A 13,418-nucleotide genomic window follows, 5' to 3' on the forward strand; every position below is an offset into this window, starting at 1 on the left:
CGTTTGTATTTTCGTACGTTTGAACATGAGTAAAGTTGTGCACTCAAAATACTCCAGCAAAATATTGATGAATGCTTAAACTGGTCAGCTCATTTACTCGTCAGAGCTGGCAGTCATTACAGCTCGTGTGAGCAAGTGTTTTGTGTTCTGGCTGTCTTATTGACTTTTCATTTTTCTAAGTGCATGGTGCTGATAATGAATGTTCTTTCTCCTCTAGCGGGAGAGATATTGGTGGCACTCATTACCCTTGTGTACGAGTGTGTGTGTTATTTTAATGGGGACAGTTTTTATTTTTTCTGAGTGTAGCCGCACAAGCCAAATGTATTTTGGGAAGAGTGAGGACAAGTACTTGTGGGTGTAACTGTGTGTGTGTGTTTTTTGGGAGATTTTGGGAGGGTCATTATCTCCTAGCTGCCATTAAAACAACACCTCCAACTTTAAAAGTGACTTTCAACACTCAACCTTTCCCTCTCTCACTTTGTCATCTTTCATTCAACGCACTCACACACATTCACTCCCTTTCTTATCTTCCCTTTCTTTATTCTGTTGTCTTTTTTTTACCTTTCACTCCCCCTTTTTTAATCATGCATGGCCCTCATCTCTTATTAAACCAATGAATTCCCTGCTGACCTTGTTACCTTCTCCTATACTCAAGCTTTGCATTCATCACTTCATTATCTCTACCTTCTTACACTAATTATGTTCCCTTTTATCTAGGTGGAATCAGTCACCTCATTTCTTTGGCATTCAGCTGATGTAGCTCAAAAAGTGTATTATCAAAGCAGCGGCACGAGGAGACTGAAGGCCATACAGAGTAATAGATGGTTAATGATTTGTGGTGAAAGTGGAGTGAAGAAAGTGAAGGTCTGTCATGTGTTGGGCTGGGAATTGGTACTCAATACCGTTGAGGCATCCAAAGATGAACCCAGTACCAATAGTATCAAAACGTCTCCAGTCAACACATTTAGACCTTTTTGTACCTAGACCTATGTGTATTTGTTTTGCTCACAGCTAATTGCTGCAGTTGTTCTGCGATTCAATGAGACGCATGTTTGGCCCAGTACCCTAGAAGTATAACCCATGATGGAGTTGTTCAGTCCACCATCCTGTATTGGATGGGTTCGGCACTTCAGTGTGCCAAAATGCTATCTGATATAAATTACATGCATACAATGCAAAAGTAATTTTTCAAAAAAAAAACTCTGAACTTTAGTATTTATTTAAAAATCATGGGGAATGGCAATAATACAACTGAATGCTTTCGTCAAGATAATGGGTATTGAATGAAGCAGAAAAAAAAGATATCAGATGAAGTACTTGATTGATATTGGCCTTCCTTTTGGGTACTGCTATTTGTACTGTGCTAAAAGATGCCCAGCTCTGTGTTGTTGTAGTTAGGAGAAATATAAGAATATACAGAATGTAATCCTATTCTGTTTTCACTCATCAGAAACATGGCGTGGCTCTAGCAGTTAAACAGTTGAATGTCGGATAAAATTGTTTTCTGATTAGCGTGCCAAGTGAGTATTTCCATCAAATTCAATTGTTCCATTACACTCAGTCTAATTATGAATCTACATCTTTGCAAATCCCCCTCTGAGAAACAAATGATGTACATAACAATCATATTTCGCAGTGATCACATTTTCAGCTAGAGTGAGATCTTTCTGGCTTGATTTGGCTGGCTGAGAAACACAGAGATACTAAGTAGTCTAATTTTATCTCCCTCCCTCATCCAATCAGTGGAGTTCAGACAGCACGTCTTCCCCATTTTATTCTGCCTCTGTATGATCAAATCAATGGTTTTAATGAGGCAATTAAAAATACATAGAGCTGAGCATTGACAAACTGGGATACACTTAAGGGGTCATCAAGGACTCAATAAAAGCATGGATTTACTGCTATTGTTGTCAGTTATTCTTATGATTGCACTTTAATTGCACAAAGGCAAATTGTCTGCGTACTGCTTTGGCTGCATCATGGTGAATACGCGTGTTCATATGTGTGGGTGTGTTTACCGTGAGGAACACATGTAATGGACCATAAAAAGTCATCCGTCTGCACCAGTGAACTATAGGCTCCACTCTGTTTGCTGGTGGTTGGACACAATAATAGACAGAGATCTACTATTTTAAACATGAGAGTGCTCTCCTTGGTGCTGGTATGGCAGGTATTGTATGTAGGTTGGGATTATTTTCCTTGTAAAGTGGAATATGTTTGTCGCCTCTTTTCATAAAGCATTAAACCAATTGCATATCGATTAGTGGCAATTGTTGGAAGTGCACTTAAGATCGCCAACACTCTGTTGCTCTAACAAACCCAGTAGAGTCGTGGCAAAAATAACAGACACATCACATTATAATGCACGTAAATATAGAAGTTCATATTGTTTGGTTTCCCTTTAGACTTCGTCCTTGGGGCGTTATTAAATTAGGGTGTGATAATATGTAGTGTTATTTTGATGGATTGCATGATATCGTAAGGCATCCCTTTATGTTGTCCATCGTCTACTGTATATGTGTAAGCATTATGAGCACTAGAAAATGTTTTATCTTTTTGATTTAAATATGTCTTGAATGAAGGTTGTAAAAGCTACAAGATTATGTTTACTGTTTATGCATTGAAAGGCGTTATACGACCGTGCAGTAACCATCTGTTTTTTCATTCTGTGTTTAATAAAAAGGACATTAAAACATCAGAAAATGCATGCTTGTTGACGCAAGTCAAATAAGAACACAGTCTCCTTAAGGCAATAAGGAAGACTTTATGTGTGTTCATGAGCATGGAATATTTATTGTGGGGATAGCAGAAAACATCCTTTTAATGGTTTGCCATAAAGCAACAATGTACTGTCAGTCTTTCTTACGATCTAGCCTCACATCTGCACAAAATTACATCTTCAGGACATAAAAAAGGTTGTTGTGTTAGGCCTATATAAGTCTTAAATTTGCGACCAAACACCTAAACCAACCAAATTGCCCCAGAAGCATATGAAAACAGTTATATGTTCGTATTTCCAAACGGCAGTTTAAAATGTACAACCAATAATATTGCGAGCTTACAAAATGCTTTCTGTGGGGCACACTAATAATATTGATTAGCATTTTCATCTTTTGCATTGTCTGTGTGAAAAAAACCATGAATAATTCAGAGTGCACCGTAGTTAAAGAATCTGCCCCAAGGTCAGAGCAATGACTCAGTATTCCTTCAGGCATGTTTGGAAAGCAAACATTTATAACAGTGTGCATTTTAGATAAAAGGATAGAATGCCCAAGCTCCCATCGAGACTCACATTCAATTTTGTACACCACTACATCCCCTTAGGCACTAGTGCCATGTTACTTTGACATTGTACGTACTAGGCTGATATCCAGAGGAGGCTTTCAATAACTGCAAATAATGTAATATGTGAAATCAATCTTTGTAATTGCGATTTGCAGGGTAATAAAAGAGTACAATGAACATTCATGTAGTAAGTTCAGTCAGACATCATCTGTACTCTGCAAAAGCCATTTGATGCACTTGCTGCCTACAAGCAGGTACTGTAAGTTGACACGAAGCTTTTATTGCAACGGTAAAAGATCAATTCATAAAATGTATGTAAATGCAATATGTTTTATCTCCTGCTGCTCGCATTTGCCATGACTTCAGGATACTAACGTAATTATGTTCAGAGGCATGTACAGTAAGTCACTGCAAGGCCTGAACGATCAGATATACCCTCAGCCACACGTTCTGCAACTTCCAACAAGGGAACTCCAGATTCTCTACTATGCATGTGGGGACACTTGTCCTTATACTTTATTTGATGTCTCCTTCCTCAGTCATGTCACAGTATAAGATGGTAGTGTACTGTGAAGTACACATCAACCGCAGCTCATGTCAAATGTATTAACTTTCGGCTGCAGTTATTCCCCACTTGAAATACAGCAAGTACACTGGGCGAAAGTGCAGCGCTTGCACAGCGTTCACAGAAGTCAACGTGTTTGCTTTTGAAATGCACCAGGAATGCATTCCTGCCATAGGTCACTTGAGTATATAATGTATGCACTATTCACAATTCCAGGAAGGGAACTGCAGAAAACCTGAGTTAGATGCTACACGGGAGTCGAGCAGCACGGAGGGCACCGATGTCGAAGGGAGATACTGTACTGGTGGTCCCTAATCTCGAATGTGCTGCCAAAGGTTGGCCTTGGCTTTGCTTGTTGTGCTGCTTCTGTCAAGGGGACGGAGGAAGCACCCAAAAGCCATAAACATTTCAAATAATATCGATTCCAAAAAAAGGAAAAGGGTACTCCAAAAACTGACCATGGATGGCACAAACAGGCCTAACGACAGGACGAGACAGGCTACACAGTACTAACCGACAAGAAGACAAATGGGGTTTAAATACAAGAGGAGTTAACGAGCAACAGGTGGACACAATGAGGGCAGCACAGGTGCAGGGAATCAACAATCAGGAACCAGGGAGACAGACAATCACCAGGGCAGGAAGTGCAGGGACACGGGACACAAGACTACAAAATAAAACAGGAAACAAAACTTAAACCATGACAGCTTCCAGTTTAATGTTAATCCTCATGCTATGCATTCTAATATATGCTGCTCTGTGGCCAAATATTTAGCTAGATCAGAGTTTATTATTTAGTCTAATCATATCCTCTGTGATTAGTTTGAAGCTTCAGCCCCCCCTCCTCCTCTCCTCCTTTAGAAAATGTTTTGATGATTAGGAGGAGACTTTTGCTGGTTACTGTGTGCCAGGATATTATGTTTGCATGAGCGAACACAGAGATAGAATACTCAAAACAATCTGATCACAGCCACAATTGTCTGTAGTTATGTGCATTATACCCAGTACAAGATGTGTTGCATCGCATCAAACCTTTCATAAAGATGTCCTTTTTAGAAAAAATATAATGATCTAATGAATTAGTTAATGTATAAAGGGCAATACATTCAATTAAATGTTGTTTAACAAATCAGGTTTGTGTGTTTTCATTGAAAGTAGGCCCTAAGCTGGCAATAAATCACTAATTGTGTTAATGCTGACAGTGGTTGTTTGCTTGTGTTTGGGGCTTATGAATATGTAGAGCTCCATGCCACAACCTTTACCTGTCTTTTCATCTGCACCTCCTTCCATTTCATCTTCCCTACATCCTTCCATCCCACATCCCCGACTCCAGAAATCAGGTTGATTAATGTAGATGACAAACAGCACTCATGTATCTCTCCCTCTGTCTGCTTCTATCCTCCCTTATGAAATTAATGACTGTAATCAACTCTAAATATATAATTTGTGTCCCTCAGTGCATGAATCTCACCTTCCCACCTGTGGAAAATTCAAAAGTTGAATTAAAAAGGTGCATTGCATTGCAGTTTATCCCGTTCTCCTCATCATGTGCCTCTCCTTCATTTCACATATGTTTCCTCATTCATCTGTGTCTGTTTCTTTTGAGAGACACCTTGAAGAGATTAAAAGGTGTGCTGTGAATTTGATGGGTAGAAAAACAATGATGCAGTGACCCTCTTGTTTCCTGCCATTGCATCATGGTCGTGTTGCATGCTGTTTACTTTCAAAGGGCTAAAATAATTGCTTTCTATTTGGCCCTCTTCACTGTCTCATTTATTCCCCTGCTCCTTGAACAATGCTGTGCAGCACTTATCTGTCAAAGTTACAAAGGCTCACTTTCAATGCCAGTCAAGTCATTTTTCAGCAAGTTGGCCCATAAGTTGACCCTTAACTGTGGGTGTGTGGTGTTTCTGATGCACAAAGAAGGAGGGTTGTTGAGTTCTGACTGTGGGCCACTCTCTTCTTTTTTTCTCATGTCTGCAAACCTAAAATCTCAGGAAACACCTTCAGGGAGACTTCTCAAATTTGAAACACACGTGCACTTGGGTTTAAGGAGGAACTGGGGAAAAAAAATTATGCGATGAGGCTGAAAACATAGTATTTTTAAGTTAGCAGCAAATTAATAACCACAATCCTATTTTTGTAAAATGTGATCTTGGAAGAGTTTACAACATACTTTTGTGATCTAGTTATTATAAATATTTACATAAAACAATTAAGCATTGTGTACATTCCACTTTAAATGTTTGCTTCTGGACGCTGTATTTCTTCACATTGCCAAACCGTGTTTCCTTCTCAAAATCACAAGCTAATGTGGAACTAAATGCACACAAGCTTTGGCTCAGTGGGAATTAAACGTTATTTTTTTTACAAAAAGAGGAGGAATAGAACCATTTTACTCAACGTTTCATTAAAAATGTCTACACATGCACCGTGCGTTGCGTAATGTGGTTGGCACAATTTCCCCTCAGGAACATTTCCCCTTGCAGAACACACAAAAGAGCCCAGTGGGCTTTTGAATATTCATTGAATTTGACATTCTAGACAGGAGAGGAACTGACAAGCATATCAGCCTGACTCACTCAACAGAATGCTCATCTTAATCCACCGATAAGCCTCGTCATGTTTGAATAACTAATCAGGAAGTTTAGTGAGTGAAATCCAGTCAAAGCCAAAATTATTCACCTGACATAGAAAGTTATTTTCCATTAGTATGTACAGTTTAACTGTAAATATTAAACAAACGAACAGAAATTAGTTTTCTCCACTTATCCATCAATGTTGTTGTACATTGCAATCACTACTTACTAAAATGTACGCAAGGAGGACACAGCCTTTTCTCTTGTTTTCTGTTCATTCCTTGCTCCGGTCATTGCTTTTGACTGCATGTTTATTAATAAACACATGGATATGCACATAGGCATTAGAAAGTTTGCATACATGAATGATAAACCTTCCTTGTGGTCACATCATTTAGTGGGAGAGTCATTTTGGCAAGTGGGTCTGTGTGTGTATGTGTTGATGACCTTTGGAGCACAGCCAAAGAGAGGCTTAATGCCAAAACAGTCAAACGGAGAGTTTGCTCATCGAGTTTAGTTGATGGAAATAAAAAAAACAAACACTGCAAACTTTATTTTCAAGAAAGCAATCCTGCCTGAAGTATTTTAGTGTGTGATTCAGTTGATTGACTGTTTGGTTTGTGCATGTGCTTGTCAGAGAGAAGGGAGGGGAGTTCCTCAGCGCTGTTATATCTCAAGCTGTAATTGTGCGTATGTGTGAGCGAGTTTGAATATGTGGGCATATGCACCAAGGTACTTTCCACATACCAATGTTCTCATATTTTGAATTTTCTTTGTGGTACCTGTCACAGAAGTGATGTGCAATTTGTGTGCTTTTAACCAAACCTAATTATTTCACTAATAGGTCTTCATATTTCAATACTTTTAACCAATTTTGAGATTAAAAACCCTTTTGACTCTGCAATTTAAATTTGAGGGTAATTGAATTCTAAATGTCTTCGAACCAACGATATCACCATTAATTGAAATTGTCTATTGGCTATATATTGGCTTTAACAAATTAAATTGTGACCCCTCCCATCGCAGTCATCGATTATCTTACTGTGGCGAGATGTTTTTTTTTTCCTGTGAAGTATTTCTTCTTTATTTCAGCGTCAGTACAGCCCTCAAGTGACGCAGCATTAACAGCGCTCGTTATTTCCCCCATTTCCTTTGCCTTAGCAGGTCTGTTAATGCTGCAGCTGACGCTGGTAAAAATTATATACTTTCTTTAATGGATCGCAAAAGCAGGACTTTAATATAGGACATATTGTGCTGAAAGCTTAGCCTTAAGTTGTATTATTTTGGGGTGTCAAATATGCCAATTTAAATGTTGTCGTGAATTTACACTCATGTATTCACAGTTGTCATTTGTCATGTTTACACTTGTCATTTGCATAGTTATCTGAAGTTAGAAGTATTTGTTGAAACTGACACGGCCACCTTCATCAAGGTATACGAAAATGTTCTTGAATGAGGTCCAATGTGCATGTCCAAAGACAAAGTCTGTAAAGCTATAGATTGACAGTCTATAAGGTGCATACATGTATTCATTGGGAATATTGGTATGTATGATAAGGCACATTTTTCACTTACAAAAAATGCAGAGAAACACTATATTGTTTTAATCTTGAAAACTAAATATGACCTCTATATTAAAATAAAAATCTTAAAATGTCACTGTACACACCTTGCAGCTGTAGGCTTTGTGACTGTTTGATGAAATGTGATTAATCTGAGTATGAACATATAGGCTCACATTGACTGTAACACCCATATGTGACAGTATGCCTGGTTACCCCGCGAGGCAGAGCGATGCATTTAGTCACTAAAATACAGTGCAGGACAGAGTATGTCACAGGCACACATTTTTTGGAGCGGTAGAGCCATGAAGATGCCCTTCATCCTGTCTGGACAGCTATTATGACGCCAGTAAAAAAAAAGTAAATTTTGCTGACTCTGAAGAGACCTGAAGTCCCCCTAACCTGTTTTGGCCAGACTGTATCTGTTGAATGGGACCTGCCTTGAGATCCCAGGCTGTGCTCAATTCATAAAAGGTGAAAAGTGATTTAGCCAATGGCCAGATCCAGCCAAGCATTAAAAGCAGCCCGAAAAATCTTTAAAACAGTCATAAAATCTGCATCTCACAATGCAAGAAGACTAAAGTTTGAGTTATACAACCTCATATTTCACTGAAAAGCCTTCAAGCTACATTTAGCATATTGCCACATTTTTTACCCAAGAAAAACTATAGAGTAATTTAAATGGGACAAAATATAGTTGACTCTCTCCACATAGCCAACGGACTAAACCTGCCTAATTTAAGAATGTTTTTTTGGATGAAGACTGTATTAGCATTCACATATGCAAATAAGCATGGCCAGGGATGTACGCAAAGCAGGTTTAAGGCCCGACACGAGCGCAGAGAACAAATATTTACTTGAATGTCACATACTATTTCACCCACTCTTGTGATCTCTCATCTCCAGGAATGTGAGAGCGGGATGCTGAGGGGTGAGGGTGCTGGGAAAGCACAATCACGCTGATTTAATTTAATACTAAATTAATCTTGACCTGTTTCTGAAAATCAACCATGCATAAACTGTTTATTGGCTAAGCCCCACTTTTCTTTGTACCTATCCCCCGAAACTCTTTTAATGTGTCGGATTGAGTCATATCCCATCATTGCTAGAAGCCCTAATTTAAATTCTTGAATTAAAAAATCAGGATTGTAAACCCATATAACTTTACTATGGCCTCAATGCTTTAATGTTCAGTAGTAAAAAATAGCACCATCTCAATGTCCTCTTTTCATTAATTATAGAATACAAAATGAAGAATCCCATTAAAGTTTGTAAAAAGTTTAATAAAATATATATATGTATTTTTTTTTTTTTTACCATATTCAGAAGTTGAGACGCAAGAACAAGAATATTATTCATCTTAACAGAGGCAGTTAATTGAAAATCGTGATGAAAGAAACCTATAAATACATAACTGATCGACCGGGCCAGGGGAGTTTAGGAAATTATGCTTTTGGTGGATAACAGTTGTAGATGTGAATCAGTAAACCTGAACATCCAAACTGACTGATGGGTCGTCCAACATGTAATAGAAACTCTGTATAGACCTCCTGACCTCTTTGACCATCCAAACATGCTTGTCACACATCCAGCAGACACAAAAAAAACAGTATTTATTTCAAAGCCATGTCTCTGACCACCTGATGAATGTATTACCAATATTCATTGTAATATAAGGCTCGACTGAGTTCACCAGCTATAATGAGCCGGGATGTTTATGGAGCTGTAGTTGCCAACAAGGGTTTTGTGTGAACCCTAAGAACCAGAAATGAACACGTGACAGCAGGCATTTATGAAGAGGCAAATTAAATGCACTGTTTGTCTTTTGAAAGGGTAATAAACCAAAACACAGTGCTCTAGCACCATAGTTTAAACATGTAAATGCTTGTGGTACTTGCAGGGCACCCTGAGCAGACTCAAGCTCATGTCCCTAACTTGAGGTGCAAAAAAAGTTCCGATCAGACTTAGGACTTTAGCTAAGTGTACATGCAGTGTACCGTGATAATTCTTCTTTCTTGTCCTTCAGAAATGAGATATTCTTTAAGCGTTATCATAACCGAACAATCCTGTTGGCACTTGTGTCAGGAAGTGATTATTTAAATCAGTGGATCAATTAACATGTCTGCCTAATGAGGACTCCTGTTGTTATTGGTGGCAGCAGATTTACTTTGCTGTTATCAGTGGGAGAGACGTGTGCAGTGGCAAATTAATTGACCCAAAAGCACTTAATTCACACAGAATTAACATTAGCTACCTGCTAACAAGATGAAAACAAAATGATCAGATAGTTATTATTCGACAAACCACTTCTTGTGTTGCTGACAACTAAATGTGTAAAATGGAGTTACGTCATTTCAAAGTGTCTAATTTGCATAAGGTTTGCTGCAGAGCGTCTTGATATTGCCTGCTTTTTATGCTTTATTCTTTTCACCAGGTCTCAGTTATAACCTTTTGTATCCTGAGCCTCCCAGTGCCTGATTTTTTGAGAAAACAATTCTCTTTTTTTTCTACAATACTGTAACCCTTGTGAGAATACATATATGGGTAAAAAATTTAAAAAAAGAATAAAGTAACTGTTAAATGTAAGTACTTACGTAACTCCATGAACTTGATGCAGCGACGTAAAATATTGCTAAACTCGTGATGAGTTCCCCTTAGCAAAGTCAGATTTCACTGACAAACACATCCACGTAACCGTAAAGCTTGTGGGAATCTAACAAATTAATCCATGTCCTTGTAAACTTCATTTTTCTACCTGTAAAGTCACAAAACGGCTGCAGCTTCTTCTTTTCTGTCGGCGGACTATTTTGAAGGCAGAGGCTTCTATTTTTCTGTTTTTTAACTGAACGACACGGTTATTTTACTAAAACACCTTCCCAATATTTGAAAGCTTTGTTTGGCAGTGCTTTTTTGCTTTTTGTTGCGGATTTGGATTTTTTTTGTGTGGAAAACTCATTTGAGGTTTATATGACCACTTGAACACAGGGAACAAAAGAAGAAGACCCATACATGGGTCCTCTGGTTTCCAAAAGACACGTAGAACAAACATTTCAGAGGCTATAATAAGTCTTTATTCTGACTGACACATCAATTTAGAACTAAACTCCACAGAAGTTTAACAGCATTAAAAAAACATAAAGGGATCACATCTATCGTTTAATTTTCCATCGCTACACCACATCACTCTTCATTTGCATGAAGTAAAACTGCTCAGCGCAGGTGTTTCCGCCATAAAACAAATGACTTCTGGCCACTTTGCCTCATCTTGTTGCTGCTGGTGTGAGCGCATATCAAGGCCAAATTGCTTGCTGTTCATCCCATAAACCTTTTTTTTTCTTACCAGGTTTATTTCAATTTAGTGCTAAAGCCATAGGCACGGTTGTTAAGTAATTGCACATTACAGCCCCAGTGCAAAGAAAAGATTGAGTCATATAACTGTAGTTAAAGAACAGATCATTTCATCAGCAGTTGTCTCTTTATGTAAAGAGTCACATATATTATATTACCTCTTTGACTGATGCTACTGCTTTTTTTCAGTTGATGTACACAGTAAATGTTTCAGATACGCAACAACTTCCCCTTCATTTCAAACTATGTTCTTGCAGTTGTCCCTATCATCGAGGGGGAACACATCTCCGGCTGTTTCAGAATCTCGTACACTCCTCGACTAAGATGAGAAGAAGAAAAACAAATCTTTGGCAATGTGCTTACCTCCACCTCTGTTGGAAATCTTCACTGAGCGGCTGCTGAGCCGAGCAGCCAGAGAGAGGGAGCTCGATGTCTGTGACAGCAACCAGCACAGCACATCTCCAAATTAAACCAGCTTCACTTTCTTTTCATTGCTACTTCTTAAACTTAAACCCTCTTTTTTTTGTTTATCTCACTCACCTATATCCTTACTCCCCTCATATCCCCCATCTCTAACTGTCAACCCCCCCACTGCTTTTACATTTGTAATGCAAATGCACACACCTTGCTTCTGGGTGAGCCTTTAACAACACAAATGTCAATTGCTTTTTCACACAGTCGCTGAAGGAGTGAGAGGCTTAAGGAGGGCGAGATAGACAGGATAAAGAGAGAGAGAGAGAGAGATGAGAAAAAGATCTTAATCCCAGATTGATGGCTGCTAATAAAGTTTGATTATTACTGACAAGGCACTCTGGGTTTCTAATTGACACTTGTAATAGCCTGCACGACCAGACAGTGGAAAAGAAAGAGGAAAAAGGGAGGGAGATCCTTTTCTTAGGGCTCAGGAGCGTTGGCATGGCAGCACCTACCAGTCCAAATCACAAAATGAGAAAACTGCCTTTCAAGACCACTGTTGGTCAGTTTGGCAACTGTGTCAGTCGATTTATTGAAAAAAAAACATGTTTTATCTCATTGCCAGCATTTTCTTGAAAAGGCACCAGTAACTAATCTACAATGTTTTATGACAACCAAAGACGACAGCCACGTAGTTTCTCTAAGAATGGAAATAATGAGTCAATTTTCTCCATCTTTTTTTAAACTTTTTTTTTTGTTTATGTCTTTGTGTTGTAGAACAGGCACGTTTCACATTATTTACGATGTCTAATTAAAATGGAAATGCACACTCAAAAGTTGATGTTTTTTTTACGGAAACTTGCCAACCGAAATATAACTTCCTTTGTATTCACTGTGAAATTTGTCCAAATATCTTTAACAATTATTCATGCATTTTCTTTGTCACACCCTGCATTTCTCTTCAAAGGATGTTTTTTTTTGTCCTCCAGGCAATATCATAAAGACAAATGAAATTGAAGGTGAAAGTTAGAATTTTAAGCTTTACAGGGACTTTACAAACTCTAAACACAACATAGCCATGTGTGACTGTTGATTTTTAATTATTAAAGGTCCCAGCTTACAATGGATCTTTAGTGTGTGTGTAACACAACATACCCATACACTGTTCCGTTTCCATGATTAAAAACAATCTATGTAATAATAATCTGTAATAATATTTATTGTATGTTCCTAATATCAGAAGATCAGATCAGAATCAGCTTTCATGGCCATGTACATTTTCACATACTTGGAATTTGACGCCAGTTTCCGCTCTTCGTACTTGTTTACAAATTGGTTCAATTTGTTTTTTCAAGCAAAAGATAAATGTGAAAAAGACATTGAAGAAAACAGAAGCAGCAGCTTGGAGCGGCTTGTCTGCAGTGATCTTTCCAGCCCGCTTCCTGACTGGAGGTGTACACGTCCAGGATGGACGGCAGGCTGGAACCAATAGTTCTCTCTGCAGACCTGATCATCCGTTGCAGTCTGGCTCTGTCTTGTTTGGTGGCCGATCCAAACCACACGGTGGTGAAGGAACAGAGGACAGACTGGATGATGGCGGAGTAAAACAGGATCAGCAGCTTCTGAGCTGGCGCAGGAAGTACTGCCTCTGCTGGGCCTTCTTGT

The 13,418-nt window shown here is 38.6% G+C and overlaps 1 protein-coding gene across 2 annotated transcripts in view; it reads left to right on the plus strand.

The window, feature by feature from the left end:
• The window catches only part of LOC137795085 (zeta-sarcoglycan-like), a 296,918-nt gene that overhangs the window by 236,175 nt on the left and 47,325 nt on the right, over nt 1–13,418 (plus strand). The gene's annotated exons all lie outside the window — the stretch shown is intronic.

This window comes from Clinocottus analis, unplaced genomic scaffold (genome assembly GCF_023055335.1).
Source record: "Clinocottus analis isolate CAN_PGR_092001 unplaced genomic scaffold, fCliAna1.0.p SCAF_27, whole genome shotgun sequence".
NCBI lineage: Eukaryota > Metazoa > Chordata > Actinopteri > Perciformes > Cottidae > Clinocottus > Clinocottus analis.